A 13768-nucleotide genomic window follows, 5' to 3' on the forward strand; every position below is an offset into this window, starting at 1 on the left:
AAATACAACAGTTTGAGACATTTACCACTTTCTTTCAATTTTTTGCTTTTCGGGATTTACACAAGATTCCCATTTAGGGCAATGCATTATACAGTATACAGTATACAGAACTTAGCTGTGTGTAATCAATAATTCTATTAGTGATGTACAGTATTATGACATATCTCATTTGAAGTTGTAGTAGCAAAGTTGCAACAACATTCTTTCTCAACAAGTTTTATTTATTGAAACGTTTTGTCTCTAGGATGAATGCAGTATGATTAACGCAGGACAGCATTCTGGGTAAATCAACATTTAATACTGTACTGATGTTTCTGACAAACATTGAAGTGCAGTACTTTAAGGATTCACTTTGACACCTTGCAGTTTTACAGAGTAGTTTTGTCTTGCATTGGATTATTTTAAATATTAAAAAAACAATAATGCACAACAGTCCATGACACCTCAGTGGCTACCACTATATACCTATCTACACCTCAGACTTTCTAGATGGCTGCATCTGTAAAATGTTTTATTATTCTAATTTGTGCTTGGTGCAGATGTGTACCAGAAATCTTCAGAAATCAGATAGATGGAGTCATCATGAGGCACAGCACTACTCATTGCTCAAGATCTGTTGCTAAAATATTAACAAGCTGAACACGTTATTTCATATTCAACAACACTGCTTCAGAAAGCCTAATTACAGGTTCACAATGTATAATGTACATTAATCTGTGAGGAGCATTGCTCCCATTCATGCCTTAATACCCATTACCCAGCTGGATTGTCTTGTTTTTTAATGTTAAAAAGATGAGGCTTAGTTTACCAGGTATCTGAAGAAGGCACTTACAGTGCCTTGCGAAAGTATTCGGCCCCCTTGAGCTTTTCAACCTTTTGCCACATTTCAGGCTTCAAACATAAAGATATAAATTTTTTATTTTATGTGAAGAATCACCAACAAGTGGGACACAATTGTGAAGTGGAACGAAATCTATTGGATTTTTGAAACTTTTTTAACTAATAAAAAAATGAAAAGTGGGGCGTGCAAAATTATTCGGCCCCCTTGCGTTAATACTTTGTAGAGCCACCTTTTGCTGCGATTACAGCTGCAAGTCGCTTCGGGTATGTCTCTATCAGTTTTGCACATCGAGAGACTGAAATTCTTGCCCATTCTTCCTTGCAAAACAGCTCGAGCTCAGTGAGGTTGGATGGAGAGCGTTTGTGAACAGCAGTTTTCAGCTCTTTCCACAGATTCTCGATTGGATTCAGGTCTGGACTTTGACTTGGCCATTCAAACACCTGGATACGTTTATTTGTGAACCATTCCTTTGTAGATTTTGCTGTATGTTTGGGATCATTGTCTTGTTGGAAGATAAATCTCCGTCCCAGTTTCAGGTCTTTTGCAGACTCCAACAGGTTTTCATCCAGAATGGTCCTGTATTTGGCTGCATCCATCTTCCCCTCAATTTTAACCATCTTCCCTGTCCCTGCTGAAGAAAAGCAGGCCCAAACCATGATGCTGCCACCACCATGTTTGACAGTGGGGATGGTGTGTTGAGGGTGATGAGCTGTGTTGCTTTTACGCCAAACATATCGTTTTGCATTGTGGCCAAAAAGTTCGATTTTGGTTTCATCTGACCAGAGCACCTTCTTCCACATGTTTGGGGTGTCTCCCAGGTGGCTTGTGGCAAACTTTAGACGAGACTTTTTATGGATATCTTTGAGAAATGGCTTTCTTCTTGCCACTCTTCCATAAAGGCCAGATTTGTGCAGTGTAAGACTGATTGTTGTCCTATGGACAGACTCTCCCACCTCAGCTGTAGTTCTCTGCAGTTCATCCAGAGTGATCATGGGCCTCTTGGCTGCATCTCTGATCAGTCTTCTCCTTGTCTGAGCTGAAAGTTTAGAGGGACGGCCAGGTCTTGGTAGATTTGCAGTGGTCTGATACTCCTTCCATTTTAAGATGATCGCTTGCACAGTGCTCCTTGGGATGTTTGAAGCTTGGGAAATCTTTTTGTATCCAAATCCGGCTTTAAACTTCTCCACAACAGTATTACGGACCTGCCTGGGGTGTTCCTTGGTCTTCATGATGCTCTCTGCGCTTTCAACAGAACCTTGAGACTATCACAGAGCAGGTGCATTTATACAGAGACTTGATTACACACAGGTGGATTCTATTTATCACCATCAGTCATTTAGGACAACATTGGATCATTCAGAGATCCTCGCTGAACTTCTGGAGTGAGTTTGCTGCACTGAAAGTAAAGGGGCCGAATAATTTTGCACGCCCCACTTTTCATTTTTTTATTAGTTAAAAAAGTTTCAAAAATCCAATAGATTTCGTTCCACTTCACAATTGTGTCCCACTTGTTGGTGATTCTTCACATAAAATAAAAAATTTATATCTTTATGTTTGAAGCCTGAAATGTGGCAAAAGGTTGAAAAGTTCAAGGGGGCCGAATACTTTCGCAAGGCACTGTATACAGATCTTTTACTATAATCTCTTTGTTCCGGCTAAAATATTTTAATTTGGACTTGCATTTTAACTTCAAGTACATTTGGAAGACATTTTGTGTATATTGAGTTATTTGTATTTTAGAACATTTGTAATTTCAGTGATTTACAGTAGTTTGTTTTTTGTGGTTTCTTTTTGCCCCTAAGACGTGGCTGGGTGGTATGACTGGAACACACATCTTCAATGGCACTGTCCATGAACTGCAGCAACACAAACTGAAAAATTCACTCCATTAACTGGTTACAACCTGTTTACTAATGTCTGATTTACAGTCTCCTGATGATTGACTGGCTTACAGTATGTCTGTGATTCTAGCTTCTCTTGCTTGTGCAGCTCTAATTTGGTGCACGCCCTTTACATGATGACTTACATCTTCTGTGAGTCTTTAACAATGTACTGTAGCAGGGTGTTCAGTGCAGTGATGTCTAAACTTATTACCATTTTTTAGTTACTGTTCACAGTGCAGTGGTGCCTGCATTTGGGTCCACACCTCTTGCATATTACAGTTAATGAAACAAGAATTGCATAAATGAAAGCTGCTCACGTGTGGTGTGAGCATTTTCCACACAATTACTGGTTTTTGTGAAAAATAGACTGAAAGAGACTTTTCAGTAAAATTGCTTCTGTCAGAGAGTACTGTGAATACCTTCTCTGTTCCAAAGTGTGTTATCACTCTCTTCTGCCAGGATTAAACTGAACCATTTAAAAACAGTTTGCAAAAAAAACATGTTCAGCTCAAGTTACAAAATATAACTTTTTTGTGGACAGTGAAACTCAAAATAAATATTAAAGTAAGACAGCAGCCTTTAGAAGCTCTCATTTTTAAAATACATTTGCTTTCCATGTTTTTAGTAAAAGAAAAATGTTTTTTTATAAGGAGTGATGACATCCTTCATTTTTCCCAAAACCAATCCAAACAGAGCAGTACAATGTGTGCTTTTTCAGTAAAAAAAATCTCAAACTTTGTCTTAAATTTAAGAAAATCCTCATTCATAAGGTCTTATGCAACTTTTGGTACTTTGCAAAGTATTCACACCCTTCCTATGTGAAATTATAAAATAATAAATATACATTTTCAAACCTTGATATTTTATTCAAAAATTTAAGACTCATAGGGGTAAGACATAACCTCTTAATGCAAACGTGGATGCAAGCGGCTACACTAAGAAAACTTGACTTGACTTGACCCGCTTTATCGTTTTACATCACCAAAACCACAAAACCTTTACAGAAAATCTTTTATCAATCAAAAAAGGTTCAACTAGGGCTTCACAAAACCGTTTTCAGAACCGAAAAAAAACATTCATTTAATCAAACCAAGCCTGTGCTTGGCATACTCACAGGCAACCATGGTGTAAATCAATATTTACTTTTAATTCCTGTGTCATATTTAATCATTTTTTTAACAACAAAACCACAAAACCTGTTATCATTCGAAAAAGGACAACCGGAGCTTTAAAAAAACTTGATTTTTTTTAAAAAAAACCAAGACAATCACAAAGACACTTTTTATTTGATGATGCACTTCCAAACTTCCAAAGTGCATCAATAAGGTAATCAATAAGCCAGCAAAACAAGACTGCAAAAGCAAAAACCAAACAAAAAATATATATATCCCATGTTTTTACCTTATTCTTAAGCACGATATATATGTGCACAAAAGACTACACTAACCCACCTCCAGACCGGGAGGAAACTGAATGCTATTGGCTTTGAAATAGATATTTGAAGCAGGACCACCAGAAATAAGGAATTCCGCCTGCCTTCTAGCTGTCAATCATTGACTCAGAAGGGGTAATCAATCAGTTTCTTATCAGTGCTCCCTTTTTTCACACCAAGGTTTTTTTTCAATGCCGAACAGCAGAAAAAGGCTCTCTAACAGTGTCTTAAGTTTTTGTTTGTAGCAATTGCAATGGTTTTTATTGTTATTGCTTTCAATATTTTTTATTATTTATTTATTATCTGAGAGAAATTTCATTCCAGGTCCAGTCCTCACAAAACATTATGTAGAATTTTTTCAAATTGATCAATTTGTCCCAGATTTTTATCCAAGCTAGTAGACACCTAGTACAATGTCTACAAATTTCCACCTACCTGACAGGCCTAGAACTGAAAATGTTGACCTCTGAAGACCCAAAAAAATTTCCACCTGCTGTTTTTGTTTTTTTTTTTCATATGTTTGTCTGCTGAGTGGACACATTAAGAAATAAAATATATTTTTTTTAGGATTTAGGATCCTAAACAGAGCTGTTGGACTACCCCCTCCAGCCATTTTCCACCAGTCAATTATTTCATTAAACAATGCACCAATCAAGCTTCCAAGACACTCTCTATACCCAGTAAACACAGGTCCAACCTCACCCAAGGAGAAATTCAGGAGCTACAGTCTCTCCGCAACAGAGATGATATCGTCATCAAACCAGCGGACAAAGGAATTGCTATTGCGGTGTGGCGTAAGGACCTATATATCTTTGAAGCCTCTAGACAACTAACTGACACTTCTGCCTATCTCCCTCTCCAACAGGACCCTACCACTGAACACCAAAAGGAAGTGATATCCACTATCTCCCTTCTTATTAGCAGTAAGGAGCTCCCCCAGGAGGCTCATCACTGAACATCCACAGGTATCTCAATTTTACCTCCTCCCCATAATTCACAAACCAGACACCTCTGGACACCCCACCATATCAGCATGCAACTGTCCAACTACTTACATCTAGGCCTTTCTCGATAGCCTCATGAGACCGCTGTTTGAAGGTCTTCCCTTATACATCAGAGACACCAACCACACACTCCAACTTCTTAATGATTTCCAATTTCAGGGCCCCGAATGCTACATTTTTTACCATGGACATCACATCTCTTTACACCATCATTCCACATAATGACACTCTTACACCCCTCAAGCACATGCTGGACAAAAGCACAGTGCTTGATCCACCCATCCACACCCTGTTACGCCTTGCAGAATTGGTTCTCACACTGAATACATTCTCATTCAAAACTGTTTTTACCAACAGGTTAGTGGAGTTGCCATGGGCACAAGAATGGGACCCAGCTATGCCAATATTTTTGTCGGCTGGGTAGAAGAACGCTTCTTCACTTCCTACACTGGCTATGTCCCTGACCTCTACAAGCGATACATTGATGACTGCGTTGGTACCGCCACATGCTCTAACGACCAGCTTGAGCACTTTCTGCATCATTTCACCAACTTCCACCCGTCCCTCAAATATACAGTTACCATATCTTCCATTACTCTTCCATTTCTAGACATCAATTTCTCCATTAACTACCCCCGACTCTCCACTTTGGTCTATTACGAACCCATGGATTCACACAGCTATCTCCTGTATAGCTCATTTCACACGACTATGCAGCGACGACATCGATTTCCAGAACCAAGCTCTCAAAATGTACTCCTTTTTCATCAACAGAGGATACTCTAGCAGTGTTATTGACAGGGCCCTTGCCCGAGCCAAAAACACCCCTAAGACCATCCAATCAATCAGGAACTCTCGCCGCAACAGCTGCATTCCTTTGGTGCTTCCCTACCACCCCCAAAACACTTCCTATCCCCAGGACTATAAACGACAACTTTTCCATCCTACAGGATAATTCCTCCATTGGGGCCCTATTTTCTGACTGCCCCATCATCTCATATCGCCGCCCACCTAATCTGCGTAATCTTCTTGTTCACAGTTCCCTTGACCATCCTCAGCAGCCATCCACACCAGGCACTTTCCCTTGCAACAGAGCTCGCTGTATCACCTGCAAGTACATATCTAATACCACAGTCATTCAAGGCCCCTCAGGACAATTCTGGATCACCCAGATGGCATCTTGTACCTTCAGCAGCCTTATTTACTGTATCTATTGTAGTAAATGCCCAGTCATCTACACTGGAGAAACAGGAAGGAAACTTGGAGACAGCTCTCAGAGAACATGTTAGGGCTGTGAAGATTAAAGATCTCTCCAAGCCCACTGTTTCTCATTTCACATCTAATGGCCATATGTACTTGCAGGTGATACAGCGAGCTCTGTTGCAAGGGAAAGTGCCTGGTGTGGATGGCTGCTGAGGATGGTCAAGGGAGCTGTGAACAAGAATGATTACGCAGATTAGGTGGGCTGTACAGGAGATAACTGTGTGAATCTGTGAGTTTGTAATAGACCGAGGTAGAGAGTCATGGATGGTTAATAGATAAATGTATGTCTAGAAATGGAAGAGTAGTGCAAGATGTTAACTGTATATTTGAGGGACGGGTGTGTTAGTAAATTGATGAAGGAAGTGCTCTAGCTGGTCATTAGAGCATATAGCAGTACCGACAAAGTCATTGATACATCACTTGTAGAGGTAGGAGACAAAGCCAGTGTAGGAAGCAAAGAATCATTCTTCTATCCAGTCAACAAAAATATTGGCATAACTTGGTCCCATCCTGGTGCCCATGGCGACTCCACTAACCCGCTGATATATAAGATTATTAAATGAGAATGCATTAAGTGTGAGAACCAATTCCACAAGATGCACTAGAGTGTGGGTGGGTGGATTAAGCACTGTGCATTTGTTTAGCATGTGCTTGAGGGCTGTAAGACCATCATGGTGAAGAATTAAGGTGTAGAGAGATGTGATTTCCATGGTAAAAATGTAGCATTCTGGACCCTGAAATTGGAAATCATTGAAAAGTTGGAGGGCATGGTTAGTATCCTTGATATATGAAGGAAGCATTTCAACCAGCAGTCTCATAAGGCTGTTTAAAAAAGCAGAGATGTGTGTGGTATGCTGAGACAGTGGGGCGTCCAGGGGTGTCAGGTTTGTGGATTTTGGGAAGGAGATAGACCTGAGGATCTTTGACGATGAGACAGTTCACCCCCTGGGGGAGCTCCTGGTTGCTGATAAAAAGAGATAGTGGATACCACTTTCTTCTGGTAGTCAGTGGTAGGATCCTGTTGGAGAGGACGGTAGGCAGAATATACAATATTATATATACTATAGTGGCTTTAAAACCATGCAGCATCATACTGTAAGCATGAATAAACACACACAGTACAGTAAAAAAACAAGAGTTTGGTTCTTCTGCTCTGCAGTAGTGTAGCTGAAAAAAAGATTTATGACAGATTACTGGAAAAAGGTCGAGATCAGTGCATTGTTCAGTTTTTATGCTACTTTCTATATTGGCTTGGTCGAAGCTCAAATACTTCTGTAACTTTGGTAATTATAGAAAACTAGTTATACTGCTCATTTGACCACCAGGGAGTAAACCAGCTGAAGGATCAGCAAGAGCATTTTGAGGTTAATTTAGGCTCAATTCTTCTGCCGTTGGTTGTTTTTAGTGATGATTGTCCTTCAGACTTTATTTTATTGTACTGTATGTATAACCATAATCAACAACTGATGTGCTGATCACTTTTGTTATAGAGTAACTCCCTGGAAATAAGAAGGACACAGAGAATGCTGTAGCCAATCACATGTTTCGCTTTGGGGGATTTGTTCTGTAACCCGAAGAGTTATAGTTGAGTTTCATCTTGTGAAACTGCGTATTTTGTTTTAACAAAACTTGTTTGTTATAGAGGGTAGGGGTATTATGTCCCTCCGTGTTTGTTAATTGGAATAAGTATATTTGTTTTGGTTGTGGGTGTTTTTCCTTTCTATGATTGTTTGGGACTGTGTGGTGACTGGCTGGTAAATAGCTGTCCTGTCAATGATTCATCAACAATGGAGCCCCACGAGGTTGGAGGATGCTGCTACACACCCAAAAAGAGGAAGTGTGGAACTCAACTGTTGAGTTGTTGTCTGCTGATAATAAAATAATAATACTGTAGAATATTTTTAGTTGTCAGGCAGTGGTACTTAGTTTTATTGATGTTATTATTGATGTTATTGTTAGTTTATTTCAGTGTAGCCAGTTAGTTGCATGAAGGAATGTTTTTGGCATTGTGATTGTTTTTGTTTTACAGGAAGAGAAGTTGTGAAAATATATAATCTAGAACAGTTTCTTTAAAAAAATCTTCCCTGTGTTCAAGGGAAATGCAAACACATTTTTAATTTGATTTCATAATACCAACAATCTTCGGTGTTTGCAACTTCGTGCTGAAACCTCTTGGCATTAAGGGGATTGATGGGCTAATCTGGCCAGCAGAACTGAGTTTCACACCCCCCATTATCCGTATTCACACGTTTGTTCAGTATTCACACCTGAAGAAGGTTCCACAGTCTCTTTTCCTTTTGAATAAAACTTAACCTCTATGCAGCCTACACATTTTGACGCAACTCCCTACTCAGTCTTTGCTCATTTATGTTCATTCATGTATTATTAATAATTCAAAAATAATTACATATAAATATTGTGGTATATATAATTAATAAAGATATACAAAATATTGTATGCATATTATTTTATTTAAAGTAATATTTTCTTTGTTTTTTAAAAGTAGATCTAGCATATCAGTCAGGAAGCAAACCCAGGACGTTCTAGCCCATAAGGTGAAAATGCTACCACTGAACCAAATTGTCACACGGTTTGAGTGATTTTTTTCTGAGCAAATGTTTATTTTCCATTGCAACAGTCACGACAGGAAATATAGTTAAAATAAGCACGTCAAAGCGGTATCCAAAATAACCACAGGTGACCATGTTAATTAGATGCAGTTGTTTATGATGTGGAATGCTCTACCACAACCAGCTAAATAAACATTATTTTAACGTTTGACGTTCAGATATGTTCAGAAACATTTTGTATTAATCTTTTTTCAAGTTACATCATTCCATATTAATATTGCATATTAAGTGGATTTAAAAAGGTAGAAAAAGGAAGGAAGCTAACTTTTTCACTAACATCTTACGCACCACAAGTGCCACCTATTGATTGTCTTTGGTCAGTGAATCACAACGATGAAGTAAACCACAGTAAAGCGCAGCCGCTGTAACACATTATGGGGTTGTAACATGCGTTCTGAATGGCTACATCTGTACTGTGGCTATTTAATTTTGAACACCTAAATTAAATTAGATTTGCCTCAGCAATGTGTTGTAATACTTGCAATCAATAATGCAATCGTGACTTTTCAATTTTTCTTTGATATGTCTATTTACTACTTTATTTTTATTTTTTGCTGCATGGAGTTGGTTGTGTATATAACACATTTATTGCCGCTTCGAAGGGAAATGATTCCAAGTTTTAAGCAACAGAATGTGAAAAGTGTGGATGGGTCAGAACACTTTTGCAAGACATTGTATATATCTTAAAACAAAACCCTGACTCTTCTTAAAGGATAACTGAAATAAAAGTAACTTAATTAAAATTATACATGCTTTTTTTCTCTCAGTACTCTCTTTACTAAAAGGTTCACAACTCTTATTGTTCAGACGCACAATAGATGGATCAGCCTTTTAAGTCTATTCCATAAAATATATTTACTTAAATTAAGTTTTCATAAATTATTATGACAGTTTTGATAGATTAAAAATGTATATTAAGTTAAAATATTTAAAATTCATATATTTAAAATAACTAATTGAATAAAATATGCAGTTTATTCTACAATACTTTTCTTTTCAACTGCCAATATGACTGTTGAAATGTTTAAAAGATTAAAACCTCAAATTAACCAATCCATATGAAAATTAGACTATAAAATTGTTAACTTGGAAACATATAGATGCTTTTCATGACCTCAAAACAAAAAACATACAGTATGTGCAAAACAGAAATAAAAACACATTATTTTAAATTTTATTTTACTAAAGCCAAGATCAAACAGAACTTTGACCTCACCACAATTTACAGTACAGTCAAATTGCATAAACTGAAGGTTAAATTGCTGTCAACTTGTGATTTGCCAAAAGCTGCTTATATCTACCAAATGGAACATCGCCATGAATAATCTTGTTAGGAATTCTACCTCTGAACTTCAGTAGTTTGGACAAACTAATTAAGACAGAAAAGAGCTGTGATTGATGAGCTTCATTAATGTAACTCGTGTGGCTGATGAGAATGACAATCTTTTAGATTCTCTTAATCTTCTCATAATCCTCAACCTGATGAATTAACCTAATAATATTAACTATGTGAATCGTGCCTCTTCTCTGCTCTTAATTAGAGTTTGACCATTAACTGAAAGTTAAAAAAAGTTTGAATCCACCTACCTAAGTATAAATATAATTCTTCCTTCTTACTCATACATTTAATTTGTGCCCCCCCCCCCCCCTCCATTCCATATCCACCCTTGCAGCAACTCCCTCACTCATCCTTCATTAAAGGGGAGAAAAAGCTTCCTCAAGTACCATTCATTCAAATTAGCTGTTATTTTCCTCAGCCAGGTGAGTTACCCCAATAAAGCTCACCATATGATCAATGTCTCCATCACCTTAATTACAGTTTGACCACACTACTGAATTGCTCTTATTGCTCTACTGGGGGAGGGGAATGATTGAGATCCCAGCAACACTGAATCCTTCACTGCAGAAAATGGTCGGCATTCATAAAGTGGATTTGCTTTAGATTTTATGGAAGCTCTGTAACTTCATAAGACCAGTGCTCAAATTGTGGTGATCAAGATTCCATGATGAACACTGAGTGACACTGCAGCAATCCAAAGGGATGTCTGGAAAGCTTTCTGAGATGAATCTGCCTTAGTTAGGTGGCTGACAACACAGTAGTGACTCACTCACCTGATTTTGTTGTAGAGTTTATGGTGATGGATTTGAAGTAATCTACAAGTGAAAAGTTCCAGGTGCAATGTTGTAGAGAACAAAGATCTGTGAAAGTGAAACAGTGTATGGGGGAAGAGATACTGCAATATGACTTCTGAAAAGCTGACCACAAATGACTGGTTAAAGTAAGAGTGAATGCACGCAGTCCAGGTTAAGTATTGGAAGAAAGAGAACCAACGGAATGGTCTATGGTAAAGTCAATTTCTGGCAAGATACAGTAAAAGTATCGTAGAAAATTAAATATTTTTGTTATTTTTTACAGTTCTCTTTCTCATTCATGGTGAGAACAGCAGGAGACATACAGTATGAGAGAAAAAGGATGGTAGCCTTAGAGGGGTGGTTGTAGAGCTCTGTGGAGGTGTGGTGTCATCAGGACAGGTTGAGGAAGAAGGGAGGTTAGCATATCAACTTCAACCAGCAGTTTGGGTCTGACCCTTAAGAAGGTCAAACTGGAGACCTTTGCTTGGAAAAGGTACACTTGAAGAAACACAGATGGTAAAGGATGTGGTTGCTGGAAGCCTTCACAGTTTAGAAAGCTGTAAAATTTAAGAATGGGCAAATATCTGGCTGATGGCATTTATTGTAGAAACATGTGGGACTGCAAATCAGTAACGTAAACTAGACGTACAAAATAGGAAACACTGGGATAGAAGGAGTTACTTATGAAAAAGACAGTTGTTGTATTTACATTTCATTTACAGGTACAGTATATCTTCTAGATATTATGGGGTAACAATTAAAATAGGAAAGAAAATGCAAGGCTTTATAGTTAAAGGCAAAGAATTAAAGAAATATGCCAATGTTATGTCAAAATTGTGTAATGCACCAGAAAATACTGATTTTTAATTTTTGTCATCATGTTATAGAAAATCTATTACTGATCTGAAACTAGTCATATCTAAAGCAATTAGATACATTCTGGGGCTCGAGGGAATGTTGTCACCTCACAGACCAAAGAAACACAATCTAACCACCACACACATTGTAAAACAACTTATTCCCATAGAAAATATACAATAGTCAGTGTTTATTTTATTTTAAATAGTATATACTGATGAGAAATACATATTACTTAGCATTGTGGTTCAAATGTCCCATAATTATGACATTTTTTAATGGTGTATCTTTTGTTAAGAATTTGTACCATAAAACATTCCATAATTGCTGCATGGCACACCATATTAAACTACAACCCAGCTGCTAACCTACTCAGTTTAAATACTTTGGAACTGATTCTAGGTTCCAGAAAGCTTCATCTGTTTAGATAAGTAGTAAATGCATCAGGGTGGGTTTTAATGATTGACTGTCATGTTTGGAGTAAGAATAATAACTTTTCTGAGCTTTATTAATAAAGAAACAGCTCTTAAATGATTAGATGGTTGTTTCTTTCTCATTTTCTTGTTGGGTTTCTTGATTAAAAATGCATACATATTTTATCAAGAGTTTAGTTTTTTTCATGTTTCTTTACTCTTACTGCCAAAGCACTGGAAAGCTCCAAAGTACTTATTTGCACTAATTAGTCTTCTGTGGGAGTACTTTCACATCTGCTTGTCAGTAGAGCTGCACTGTAGCCTGTCAAGGCAGATTTGCCTGACAGGCAGTAAAATCTTCCCAACCTGCATGATAATAACTCATTTTGGCTCACAAAGGTGGGACAGCTAATCTTACTCATCTTCATTTGCTTGAGTCCATACCAAGATTGCTCGCCAGTTAAATGTCTGGTTATTTTACATGTAGTATGATTAGGGAATAATTTCAACCTATGACCATTTCTTATAGAACTGGTATTATTTTCATTATTTCTGCAACTAAGGGAAATTAGTGTGATAAAGGACAGACCAGACATGACTGCTTGATTGCAGTTCTCAAGAAAAACACGTCATTAAGAATTATACCCCAGACCATTTATTTTAAAGTAACATCATACATCAGAACATTTGGAAACTGAGATACAGAATGTAATTTATCATTCTAATAGGTTCTGAAAATAAGACATGCTTTATTACTTTATCTCCAAACTAACATTTACACTTAGTTCTGATGGTCATTAAAGGTTAAAAAAATGTTGTTGCAATAGTTTCATGAAGTAGACTCTTGCGGATTAATAACATAAAATTCATTGCAACAATAAAAACCAATGTGCACATTTAGAAAAACACTGAACATTAAGTACATAGGAATGTCCAATGTTGTTATGTAAAACTGTATTGCAAAAACAAACTAAGCCAAGAAATCTTTTGGCTTTTGCTGGTATCTATTTTGATTACAATAGTGAATAGTCTGGAAACAAACATTTTTTTTTGTTTGGACAATCAGACTACAGAGATATTGCCCATATGATACTTATTCTTACTGTTAAGGAACTGGTAGATTTATTATACAAGATTTGATATAACCAGTATAAGAGACAATCTAGTTTTACAACTTTGTTTCAAACTTTCAATAATCCCACCTGTCATAAAATTGAACGAATGTATAGTATACTGTATATCACAGAAACACTACAGTTGTAATGCTATATTGCTCTAATATACAGTATATCTCTTTTTGAGACTGGGAGA

This window comes from Lepisosteus oculatus, chromosome 12, assembly GCF_040954835.1.
Source record: "Lepisosteus oculatus isolate fLepOcu1 chromosome 12, fLepOcu1.hap2, whole genome shotgun sequence".
Taxonomy (NCBI): Eukaryota; Metazoa; Chordata; class Actinopteri; order Semionotiformes; family Lepisosteidae; genus Lepisosteus; species Lepisosteus oculatus.